Source organism: Dryobates pubescens, chromosome 27 (genome assembly GCF_014839835.1).
Source record: "Dryobates pubescens isolate bDryPub1 chromosome 27, bDryPub1.pri, whole genome shotgun sequence".
Taxonomy (NCBI): domain Eukaryota; kingdom Metazoa; phylum Chordata; class Aves; order Piciformes; family Picidae; genus Dryobates; species Dryobates pubescens.
The window spans coordinates 354,392-365,721 of record NC_071638.1 but is presented as its reverse complement, the minus strand read 5'-3'; positions in this window follow the sequence as shown (position 1 = coordinate 365,721).

The following is an 11,330-nucleotide window of genomic DNA, read 5'->3' as shown; positions in this document are numbered from 1 at the left end:
GAGGATGAAGGTGAGCTTAGCCAACCTGTTGTAAGACCTTACTGGAGTTGCAGTGGCACCCAGAGGCTGAGTGAAACTACTGAGGAAGTGCATGGACTGAAGAGGCTGCTGCACTACTTTTTATAGCTTCATTAAATGAGATTCTGGGCAACAAAGAAATGGTTGTCATCTACTTCTTGACTGGAAAGTAGTGAAGCTCTGTAGGGTCTAGGGCATAACTGGGCTTTCAACTTCTTCCTCTTTTTGTCCCCCTGAGAGCCTGACTTGCAGACTACTTTTTTTTTTTTCCCCCTTTATTTTCCCCCCACACTTCCAAGAGATGGTATGGGAATTTTCCTCCATGTTCTGCAAGCCATACAGAGTAACAGTGATAACAACCAAACACAGGAGCCACAGGACTGCTGAAGGGGTAATTGTCAAGGATTTTTGTGTGTCTGAGAGACAGCTGCAAAAGGAAAACTGGATGCTGCTGTGCTTTGCCTCTGTTCCAACTACAGAATCTCACTAGAATCATTCACTGCCTTGCTGCATTAACTGGAATACCTTGCAGTTTTGCTGGCTTAAAAATTATGGTATTTATCTTAGCTGTTGGTAGAGCTTTCCTAGATGGAGCGCTTGAGCTGGGCTCATCTCTCGGTGAGCCTGGTTTTAGCCACTTCCCTCTGTGAACCTAGTTTTAAGTCCTCTTAATGAGCCCCACCAGCTCAAGAATCTTCTTCCCCTTTGTGATAGCTGGCAATAATCGTAGTCCAGCTAATCATTCAGGAGTGCAGAACACAGCTGGGGCCATGTCAGCCAATGATGTACCCTACCAGCCCCTAACAATCTGTAACTTCTCACAACTTTGTAAGATAAAAATAGGAGCAGCCTCATTTTAAATTTCGCTGCTCCTCCTGCTGCAAAGAGCTGTTTAAAGGCAGAGCCGGCACGTTTTCCTCCAACAGAACAACAGGGGCAGAAACCAGCAAGGGGAAGGAAAGTCTCCAGCTTAGCGGCACAGCAATCACTGCACCTGCTGCCAGAGGTTGCTGGGGCATACACGACAGCCTCGACTGATGAACTGGCACAAGAGTAGGCACAGACAGAGGCGGGAGAGGTGCCCGGAAGGGCACGGCACCAGCTCGACAAAGGAGGCCATGCTGGGAAGCGCCAGGCCCCGGCCCCGGGCGCCCACTCCATACCCGCGCCGGGTCGCGCCGCTGCCCTTCGCACTCCAGCTCTCAGGCCTCCCGCTCAGCCCGACCGCTGCGAGCCACTCGCAGCGCGTTCCTCCCTCTCCCCTTCTCTCATTGGCTCCGCTCGCTGCCCGGCTGAAGCCCCTCGGCGCCATGGTTGCTAAGGGCACCGCTTCTCCGCTGCAGTTGCCGGCGCGGGGGCGCCAATGGCCGCACGCTGGAGCGCGCCGGCGTCATTACTGCGGGCTGCTGCCTCCAGCCCGGGTTGCTCAGCAGCAGGGCACGGCGGGCCCTGCTGGGAGGCAGGGGGCTGGGGAGCGCTTCCTGTCTGTTTATCGGTGCTGGCCTCGCCGATCCCCCCGTCCCCTGATGAAGTGATGGGGTGGGTTTGGGGGCCAGGGGGGACGGGACCAGACAATGCATGTATGTGTCCTCTGCTCAGGGTCACTATCCCACCAAGCCCTCGTCACAGACATCTCTCGCAGACCGCAGATGGGGACCCGCCAGGACTCGAGCTTCGTCACTGTACAGCTGGGTAGCTAGCGAGCGCGCCCCCTATACAGCTAGGCAGCTGTAGCCAGCGGAATGGCTGTGCAGCGAGGGGACTGTACAAATAGACGTCTAGGTAGCCGTGCAGCTGGGTCGGAAGCCTGGCTTATGCAGGGCCAGTAGTGGAAATCCCCACGTCTGTCTGACTTTAGGCTGCTCAGGGCTCCTGCCTTCCCCTTGTGTTGGCTACCTTTTACTCAGAAGAGGCAAGTATTTCACAAGAGACCAATTTGGCATTAATACTCAGAATAGTGCCCTATGTGCTGAAATCCTGTACCATTCTCTAGGTTTACTCATATGTCCACATAGACTTGGCCTGGGTACAGACCAAGCAGGGTAATTAACAAAACATTAATTTGATGACAAAATACTTACAGTTTTGTCCCTGTTCTTTGGGATTTTTCTGCCACGCTGGCAAGTCTTTAGTTCCAGGTTTGTTGTCCATGGTATGTCCAGCACATCCTTTCCAGTCTCTGTGGAGAAACACACAAAGCATTGAGTGTCAGACACAACCACAATAAACTGAAATGAGTAATGTAAAAGGCAGGCCCAACCATTCTCATCTAATTACGTGCCATGGTTTTTTCAGCAGCTCCTACATTATGTGGATGTACTTCTGACCATGCACAGGAGAGGGAAACAGCTTGGAGCATACCTGGAAACAGAAGTTTTCAAGTCTGCCCTAAGAATTGACAGTTTAAAAAATAATATAAAGAGGTACTACTGTTCCTTACAGCAAGAACAGTCATTTAATCACCCCTTGGTTATTTGCTAAGACCATGCTATTCCAGTGCACTGCATGGCGTTAAATGAGAGTGGGAACTGGCAATGGGATGCTGTAGTCTGGCTGCAATGGATTCCTAATTTCAAGTACACTGACTGAGAGATCCTTATTACAGCTTTATAATTTCTTATTTTGAGTCTTTGGCAAGGTACAAACCTTAGAATCATAGGCAGGAACTGAGTGCACATATTCCAGCTCATAGACTGTCTTCCTCAGCAGCTGACCCTCCCCACATCAGCAGCAGAGGAGTTAAACTAGGCAGTATCTGAAGTGCATACTGGCCTGCAGGATCAAAACAAAGCTAAGGGCAAGTGACAACCTGCTCTTCTGCAGCTCAGGCTGCAGCATCCCCATGGCAACTTGGCCAAAATGAAACTCTCCTCAACCCTGTGTCGCCACAATTGCAGGAAGCTCTCACTGAGTGCCCCAAAAAGCAAATGAACCTGACAGCAGATACGCTTTCTTACCACAAGCAACTGATAACTAATCCTTCCCTTTAGTGGCAGTTCCAACTATGCTTCAGTTACACAAACGGTTCTTTTTGTATTGTGAGGTTGGACAAAAGGCAGCTGAAGTGCCTTTGAACAAGGGTATTAATTTGGAGAAAGTCTGGCTTTGTTTCATTGCTATCTGAAGAGAGCAGTAACAGTATGCAAAATGCTCAATCTGATTCACTAACTGCATCTATATGGGAAGTCATCTTGTCTGCTAAAATCTTCAAGAAATAGATGAGTACTTTAAAGTTCTTCTTGGGAGCCTTGGAGCTTCCTGGGAGCCTTAGCCAGCTGGCTGGTACTTGGGCTGCAGCTGTCTGCTTCATTTGTGCACTTGACGTGATAGCATTTTAACCTACAGTTGTTGATGCAGAAACTCTGGAATCAGATGTTTTGAGCCTCACCTTAATGTTATGCTGAAGGACGTGCAAGAAACACAGTATTTTCCAGCAGCCAACATCCTTGAATTACTCACAGCAAAGAAGCAAGTACTTTTGGACTTCCCCCCCCATCTTTGACAGTAAGGAATAATATGAAATGCAGGTTTCCCTGTAAGCCAGGCTGAAATATTCAGAAGTAACAGTCTCTATTTTCTGTCTGAAGAAGAAAAAAAAATGCTGTTTGTCTTTCTTCAGTGCAAAGACCTGCTACTGATGTGAAGTTTGCCAGGTCCTCTGCCTGGGTCACAGCACCCCCCGTTGGTAAGCTACAGACACAGGAATGTGTGGTTGAAAGGCTGCGACTCAGAGAGGGACCTGGGGGCTCTGGTTGGCTGTCGACTGAGCAAGAGTCAGCAGCGTGCCCAGGTGGCCAAGAAAGCCAATGGCATCCTGGCTTGGGTTAGAAACACTGTGACCAGCAGGGAGAGGGAGGTGATTCACCCTCCTGTACTCAGCACTGGTGAGGCCATATCTCAGTGCTGTGTTTAGTTCTGGGCCCTTCACTGCAAAGGGACATTGAGGTGTTGGAATGTGTCCAGCAAAGGGCAATGAGACCAGTGGAGGGCCTGGAGCACATGGCCTACGAGGAGCGTCTGAGGGAGCTATGATTGCTCGGTCGGGAGAAGAGGAGGCTGAAGGGAGCCTCATTGCTCTCCACAACTACCTGAAGGGAGGCTGGAGCGAGGAAGGGGCAGCCTCTTCTCCTTGGGGGCAAGAGACAGGAACAGAGGAAGTGGATACAAGATGCCTCAGAGGAGGTTCAGCCTGGATGCTAGGAAATATTTCTTCAGAGAGGGTTCTCACACATTGGAATGGTCTGCCCAGAGCAGTGGTGAAGTCGTCATCCCTGGAGGCGTTTAAGCAGTGGGTGGACCTGGTGCTTAGGGACATGTTTTGGTGTTGATCCTTCAGTGCTGGGTTGAGGGTTGGACTGGATGATCTTGGAGGATGTTTTCTGTGATTCTGTAATTTGCAGACCATGCTGATCCGTGTCCAAGCAGAAGCTGCACAGCTGCAGTTAAAACAAAGCTCACCCTCACATACATGTACATACATACATGTAAGGGAATTGCAGCCTCTCAGGTTCAGTGCCATGCTGTGGCAGTGCAGGACTGACTGCAGGCTCAGAGCAAAAGTTTGCATATGCCAGCACAAGGACACACAAAGAGGTGAGTGTGGCTCCAGAGCTCCTCTCACCTACGTGAATGGTCATTTTAGTTTGTAGGAAGCTTGAAACAGGAATATTTGCACCCAGTGTCTTACAGTTAAATTGTGATCTTCTTTGGGGTGATCTATGGAAATTATGAATTACTATGCCACATTATTTAATATTACAAATACTGCTTTTGTCGGAGCTGTAGGCTACGAGTAGTGCAGGGGGTTCAGTACTGTTCTCCACTGGGAACGCTGGACCTGCTGTGGTACATGCTAAACAATGAAAAGATGGTCGTGTGCCTCTCTCAGGGAAATGACTTGTTTCCCCTGCTGGATTGTTGTGATTACTTAGAAACTGCATAATCTGAGATGGTGATGCCTGTCTCTTCTCCTGAGTGATTAGAAACCTTTCCTGTCAGTAAATATTTAGAGTGTAGTTTGTCTTCCGTTGCTTTCAATTACACCAGAACGACACAGAGCTGGACTAGTGTGATTTTCTTTTAAACTGATGCAGTTTTATCACTGGAAACCTGCTATTGATGCATATTCTGGATGTGTGGCTGCCTAATCTGCCAGAACCTCTGCTGGAGGGTAGAGAGGCTCTGCAGAGGGACCTCGACAGGCTGGACAGATGGGCAGAGTCCAAGGGCAGGAGATTGAACACATCCAAGTTCTGCACATTGGCCACAGCAACCCCATGCAGAGCTACAGGCTGGGGTCAGAGTGGCTGGAGAGCAGTCAGGCAGAGAGGGACCTGGGGGTACTGGTCGATGGTAGGCTGAACATGAGCCTGCAGTGTGCCCAGGCAGCCAGGAGGCCAATGGCATCCTGGCCTGCATCAGGAACAGTGTGGCCAGCAGGAGCAGGGAGGTCATTCTGCCCCTGTACACGGCACTGGTTAGGCCACACCTCGAGTCCTGTGTCCAGTTCTGGGCTCCTCAGTTTAGGAAGGAGGTTGACTTGCTGGAACGTGTCCAGAGAAGGGCAACGGAGTTGGTGAGGGGTTCGGAGCACAGCCCTGTGAGGAGAGATTGAGGGAGCTGGGGTTGCTTAGCCTGGAGAAGAGGAGACTCAGGGGTGACCTTATTGTTCTCTACAACTACCTGAAGGGAGGTTGTAGACAGGCAGAGGTTGGTCTCTTCTCCCAGGCAGCCAGCACCAGAACAAGAGGACACAGTCTCAGGCTGCACCAGGGGAGGTTTAGGCTGGAGGTTAGGAGGAAGTTTTACACAGAGAGAGTGATTGCCCATTGGAATGGGCTGCCTGAGGAGGTGGTGGGGTTGCTGTTGCTGGGGGTGTTCAGGGCAAGGCTTGACAGGGTGCTTGGTGCCATGGGTTAGTTGATTAGGTGGTGTTGGATGATAGGTTGGACTTGATGATCTTGAAGGTCTCTTCCAACCTGGTCTATTCTATTCTATTCTATTCTATTCTATTCTATTCTATTCTATTCTATTCTATTCTATTCTATTCTATTCTAACCATTTTTTTCCCCATTGATATTGAAAACTGGCTCTGCTAGCAGAGGGTGGTATTGCTGTGCTAAAGTCAGTGCGAATAACAGTGTGTGAACTCTGAGAAACAGATACAAGTTTAGTTCAGAGGGCATCCCAGCTGCCCATTGCTCTCTGCTCTTGGTTCTGGTTTCTGTAGCTGACTGATGGCTGATCAATATCTCTGGATTGTCTTCAACCCTTATATACAGAGGTTATGGAACATGTATCCATGAAGCAGGAAATACCTTCTCCTTTGGTGACAGGGGTGGCTGGATTGGCTGTGTGTTTGTAATTATGTCATCTAAGTTTATTTGGCCAATCATCTCCAAGGCGTGCATGACCACACAATACAGTGCAATTCCCCTAAATGTAAAGGAGACACTAATTTATGAGCTAAACAATAGTACCTAGCAGAAACATAAATATACAACTAAAAGCCAAATGGAAAAAAAAAATCAATCTCTTTAATTCTTGCTTACATCCTAGGGGGAGAAATCAAAACACAATGAAGTAACAGCAGAGAACACAAAGAGGATATCTGGCAGGAGGGTAGGCTACTTAGAGAACCATTTAACTTTTTTGTTTGTGTGTTTTAAAGTAAATCAAATGTATCATAGTATCAGTCAGGGTTGGAAGGGACCACAAGGATCATCTAGTTCCAACCCCCCTGCCATGGGCAGGGACACCCCACACTAGATCAAGCTGGCCACAGCCTCATCCAGCCTGGGCTTAAACACCTCCAGGGCTGGGGCCTCAACCACCTCCCTGGACAACCCATTCCAGGCCTTCACCACTCTCATGGGGAAGAACTTCCTCCTCACCTCCAGCCTGAATCTCCCCACCTCCAGCTTCATTCCATTCCCCCTAGTCCTATCACTCCCTGAGATCCTGAGCAGTCCCTCCCCAGCCTTCTTGTAGCGCCCTTCAGATACTGGAAGGCCACAATCAGGTCACCTGGGAGCCTTCTCTTCTCCAGACTGAACAGCCCCAACTCCTTCAGTCTGTCCTCACAGGAGAGGTGCTCCAGCCCTCTGCTCATCCTCCTGGCCCTTCTCTGGACACCTTCCAGCACCTCCAGATCCCTCTTGTAATAGGGGCTCCAGAACTGGGGGCAGTACTCCAGGTGGGATTCGAGGGGGATAAAGAGAGAAAATCCATGTATGTAGAGGAGACAGCTGACTGGTCTAATCTCCCCTCTTCTAGAACTGTCCCATGGAAGTTTAGTGGCATTGGACTTAGCTGTGTTTCACAAAAACCTATCTTGTAGCAAGGCATCCAGCCTGGTCCATGCTCTGTAATTCAGATAGAACTAAGTTCTCTTCTCTGGTAGTATAAATTAGGAGAGCAATTCTGGAAAGAGCAAGCATTGGTAACTGGGCTGAAGAGGCTGGATGGTTTTGTGAGAGGGATGGAGGAAGTGGGCGCAGACTCCTGTTCTGCTCTGCTGCACTGACTCTGAAGGGCAGGGCTGGATTTTAATTTCCATTTGGTTTAGGAATCCAGCTCTAAATTTCTCCAACTGAAAAAACCAAACCAAACCAAACCAAACAAAAAAACCCCAACCCACAAACAAACAACAACAACCCCCCCCACAGCCCCCAAACAAACAAAACAGCAAAAAACCCAACCCCAAACAAAAAACCAAACCCGGATCAATCTCTTCCAGAAACCCCCAGCAATGGAGTCAGTATCTCTCTAGGAATGGCAGATACTAATTTTCTGTGCATTAAGAGTCCTCTTAAGATAACTTTGACACATAACAAACCTATAGATCTGTTTTAAAGTCCGTATTCAGCATCCAGGTCTGTCTGTCTTTCCATTCATAGATCGATGTCCTTGCCTTCTCTCTTCCCTCTTTCAGAACAGACCCCTGAAAAGATTAGTTGTGTTTCCATAGTAATCTGAAGAACTGAGTAACTCAAAAGGGGAAGGTCTGTCTGGGTATTAAATAGCTTATTCATCAGCAAGACACTATGCTTATGTGTTAAGACACAGCCCTAGACTCTCCTCAGCTACTCTCAAGCTTTCTTGAAATTTCTCAAGTAACAACAGTTCAAGCTTTCAGGGCATGACACTTCAAGAGGCCTTAGCCCCCACGCTGCTTAGACATATTTGCAAACATGCAAAATTATCATAGAATCATAGAACATCTTAGGCTGGAAGAGACCTTAGAGATCATCTAACTGAACCTCCCTGCCATGGGCAGGGACACCTTTCAACTAGACCAGGCTGCTCAAGGCTCCATCCAACCTGGCCTTGAACATCTCCAGGGAGAACCTCTCTGGACAACCCATTCCAGAGTCTTGCCACCCTTGTAGTAAAAAATTTCTTCCTAAGATCCAATCTGAACTTATTCTCCTTCAATTTAAATCCATTGTCCCTTGTCCTATTGGTGGACACTCTTGTAAGAAGTCCCTCTCCAGCCCTCCTGTAGGTTCTCTTCAGGTTTTGGAAGGCAGTTATAAGGTGTCCCTGAAGTCTTTGATCTTGAAGGTCTCTTCCAACCTGCTCTGGTCTGGTCTGGTCTGGTCTATGCTATGCTATGCTATGCTATGCTATGCTATGCTATGCTATGCTATTCTATTCTTCTCCAGGCTGAACAATCCCAGCTCCATTAGCCTATTGTCATAGCAGAGGTACTGCAGCCCCTGGATCATTGTGGCCCTCCTCTGGACTTGTGCCAACAGATCTATGTCCCTCTTAGGGTGGGGACACCAGAACTGGATGCACACAATAAGAAGGAAGTAATTTAGAGGGAAAAAAACCACACAAAAAAGCTGTAATGCAGAAAGAATAGGCTCAGCTTCCATGTGAGCAGATGTATGGTACTGAAGATGAAGGAGGATCTTTTCCCTGGAGTGCTGAGGTCACTTGCCATTTGGTTCAGTGTTTGTGGGTATTTTGGTAGAGTTTGAGGAGGGGGCTGGAGGTCTCCATTCATGACGTCATTCTGAGCACTCCATCAGGTCTCAGCCTTCACTGCACTTGGCTGAATGCATTCAATTTGGTTTGATTTCAGCAACTAAATGCCACAGGCGTGTGACATTTCTTTTAAACCACTGGCTCCCAGGAGCAAAAATGAAGGGCTGGTGGCAAAACCAGCCTGCCCTTTGTAAAAGCTGAATTAACTGCTGATAAAGGTGGGGAAGACAGAATAGTAATGTTGACCTTTCCCTTTTAAATGTGTCTTTCAGAGTTACCTTTTGATAACTTTTGGTATCATTCAAGTGGCAAAAGAAAGACAATACAAAAGCATGAGAGGAAAGATAGAAAGTTAGAGCAAGCTGAGACATCCTGAGGTGTCTGGGGACAGTGATGGATGCATACTCCCATATCACTTCAGGTGTTGCAATTTTAGCTGGCAACTCAGTGCCAAACACAAGGAATGGATGAAACATGCTTGGGGCAGAAGTGTATCACAGATGAGAGGAGGAACCATGCTTTTGCCTGCCCCTTCTCAGTTCTCCAGTTTGTGAGTACCTGTGGTGTGTTAATGCCCATTCTGAAAAGAAACAAAGCAGGGGGGAGGGCTTGCTGGTGCTTTGCCCACCCTGCAGGGCGTTTTCCCCCTGGGAAACTGAGTCTGTTCCACTCCCCCCTCCCTGCCCAGCTAGGGTATAAAAAGCAGGGCACTGCAGTCATTAGGCCTCCTTTTGGCTCCTGCCTCTTCTGGATGAGGGCTACTGCAGCTACTTTCCTGCTCCTACTGCCACGTGGTTGGGCCTGATCCTTCTCCCTGCTGTCTCTGTGCCTCTTCAGAGAGAGACTGGTTTTGTATTCTTGTTGTTTTTCACCCGTTCCCATCCATCCTTGTTCCTTGCTCTTGTGAACCTTACCTGTTATTGATATATATGTATTGTTTAAAGAAAACTCTTTACCTCTCTACTTCCAGGCCATCTCCAAATTATTGCTTGGTGGATTTGCTCCTTCCCTTTCCTTTTTTCCCCCCTCTGTGTTGGGAGGGAGGAAGGGGGAGCAGGGGAGAGATTCTCAGCCGTGCCCCCATCTGAGCTCTTAACTCCCAGTTGAGGCTCAAACCACTACAGTACCCTTCCTGCAGTTCTGAGAAGGCAGCAACACTTTCAAAGGCTGTTTCTGGTTCCCAGGCTCATGGCTCAGGCTGGCAGACCTCTCTCTGTTAGCATTTTTTCAGCAAACAATTTCTTCTGTTTAGTAATTTTCCCCTTCTAACCAGGATGCCTTGCTGGCTGCTGATGTTAAGGCAAGCTTCTTGTCTTTCTCTCTATTGCATTTGTCTGCTAGTTCTGTGTCTCTAGCTGTTTGCTTTGTGGCTTCCCCCTTTTCCTTATCATGCCATTTGACAAGGTCCTGGATCACATACTCTTACTGAAATGAACATGATTATATCTGCATATCCTTATCGATCGGTGTGAACGGCTCCCATCACTGCCTATTGTATTTGCTATCGGTCAGATTTGCATCTCTGTGCCCTCTTGCGTGTGGCTTCCTCTTTTCTTATCAGGAAGGTTCTTGACTAGGCACTCTTCGGAGTGCAGACACTCTCTCCTTCAGCATACCTTTATGATAATAATTAGCATCTTGCTGGGCAAGGTTGCTGTTTGCAAACAGCAAAGGGAGCTGGTCTAACACTCACCACATTCTATGCTGCTAGCAGGACTTTGAACTTGACACAACATCTCGCCAGAAACCGGAATGGAGACTTAAAAATATGAATATTACATTGAAACCACCGAGGGCCCCAAAGACTGTGAGCTGCCACATCCTGTATCAGCTGCATTTGGGAGATAACACGGTTGGTAACTCCTGCAAACAAAGAATCCCAGGCATCCAGTCCAGAAAATTCAAACCGATTGAAAATTCTCCCCTCTTTGGAAGGGGGACAGCCTGGTGATACTTCACAGGCAGCACAGAGGCAGCCTGGTAATACAATTCATGCTTATCTATTGATCAGCCTGATGGCAATGCAAAAAGTTTACCTCAGGGGTATGGAATTAAAAGGGGCAGGATGAGCTGAACAGCAGCATGGCAGTCACTTTTAGCAAAGGTGTCCTACATGAACCTTATGCAGCTCAACATTGATTGCTGTGTCCAGGAACTAACTGTCTTTTCTTATGTTCCCTTACAGCTTGGCCTGATGCAGTTGCTGATGTCTCCCTTGCCTTGCCCTGAGTTCATGTCCCTGCTGGTTGTTCTTTTTTTAACACAGAAAGCTCAAACATGCCACAGAGGGCCACTGGGACCCCTGTCAGCCAAGATAC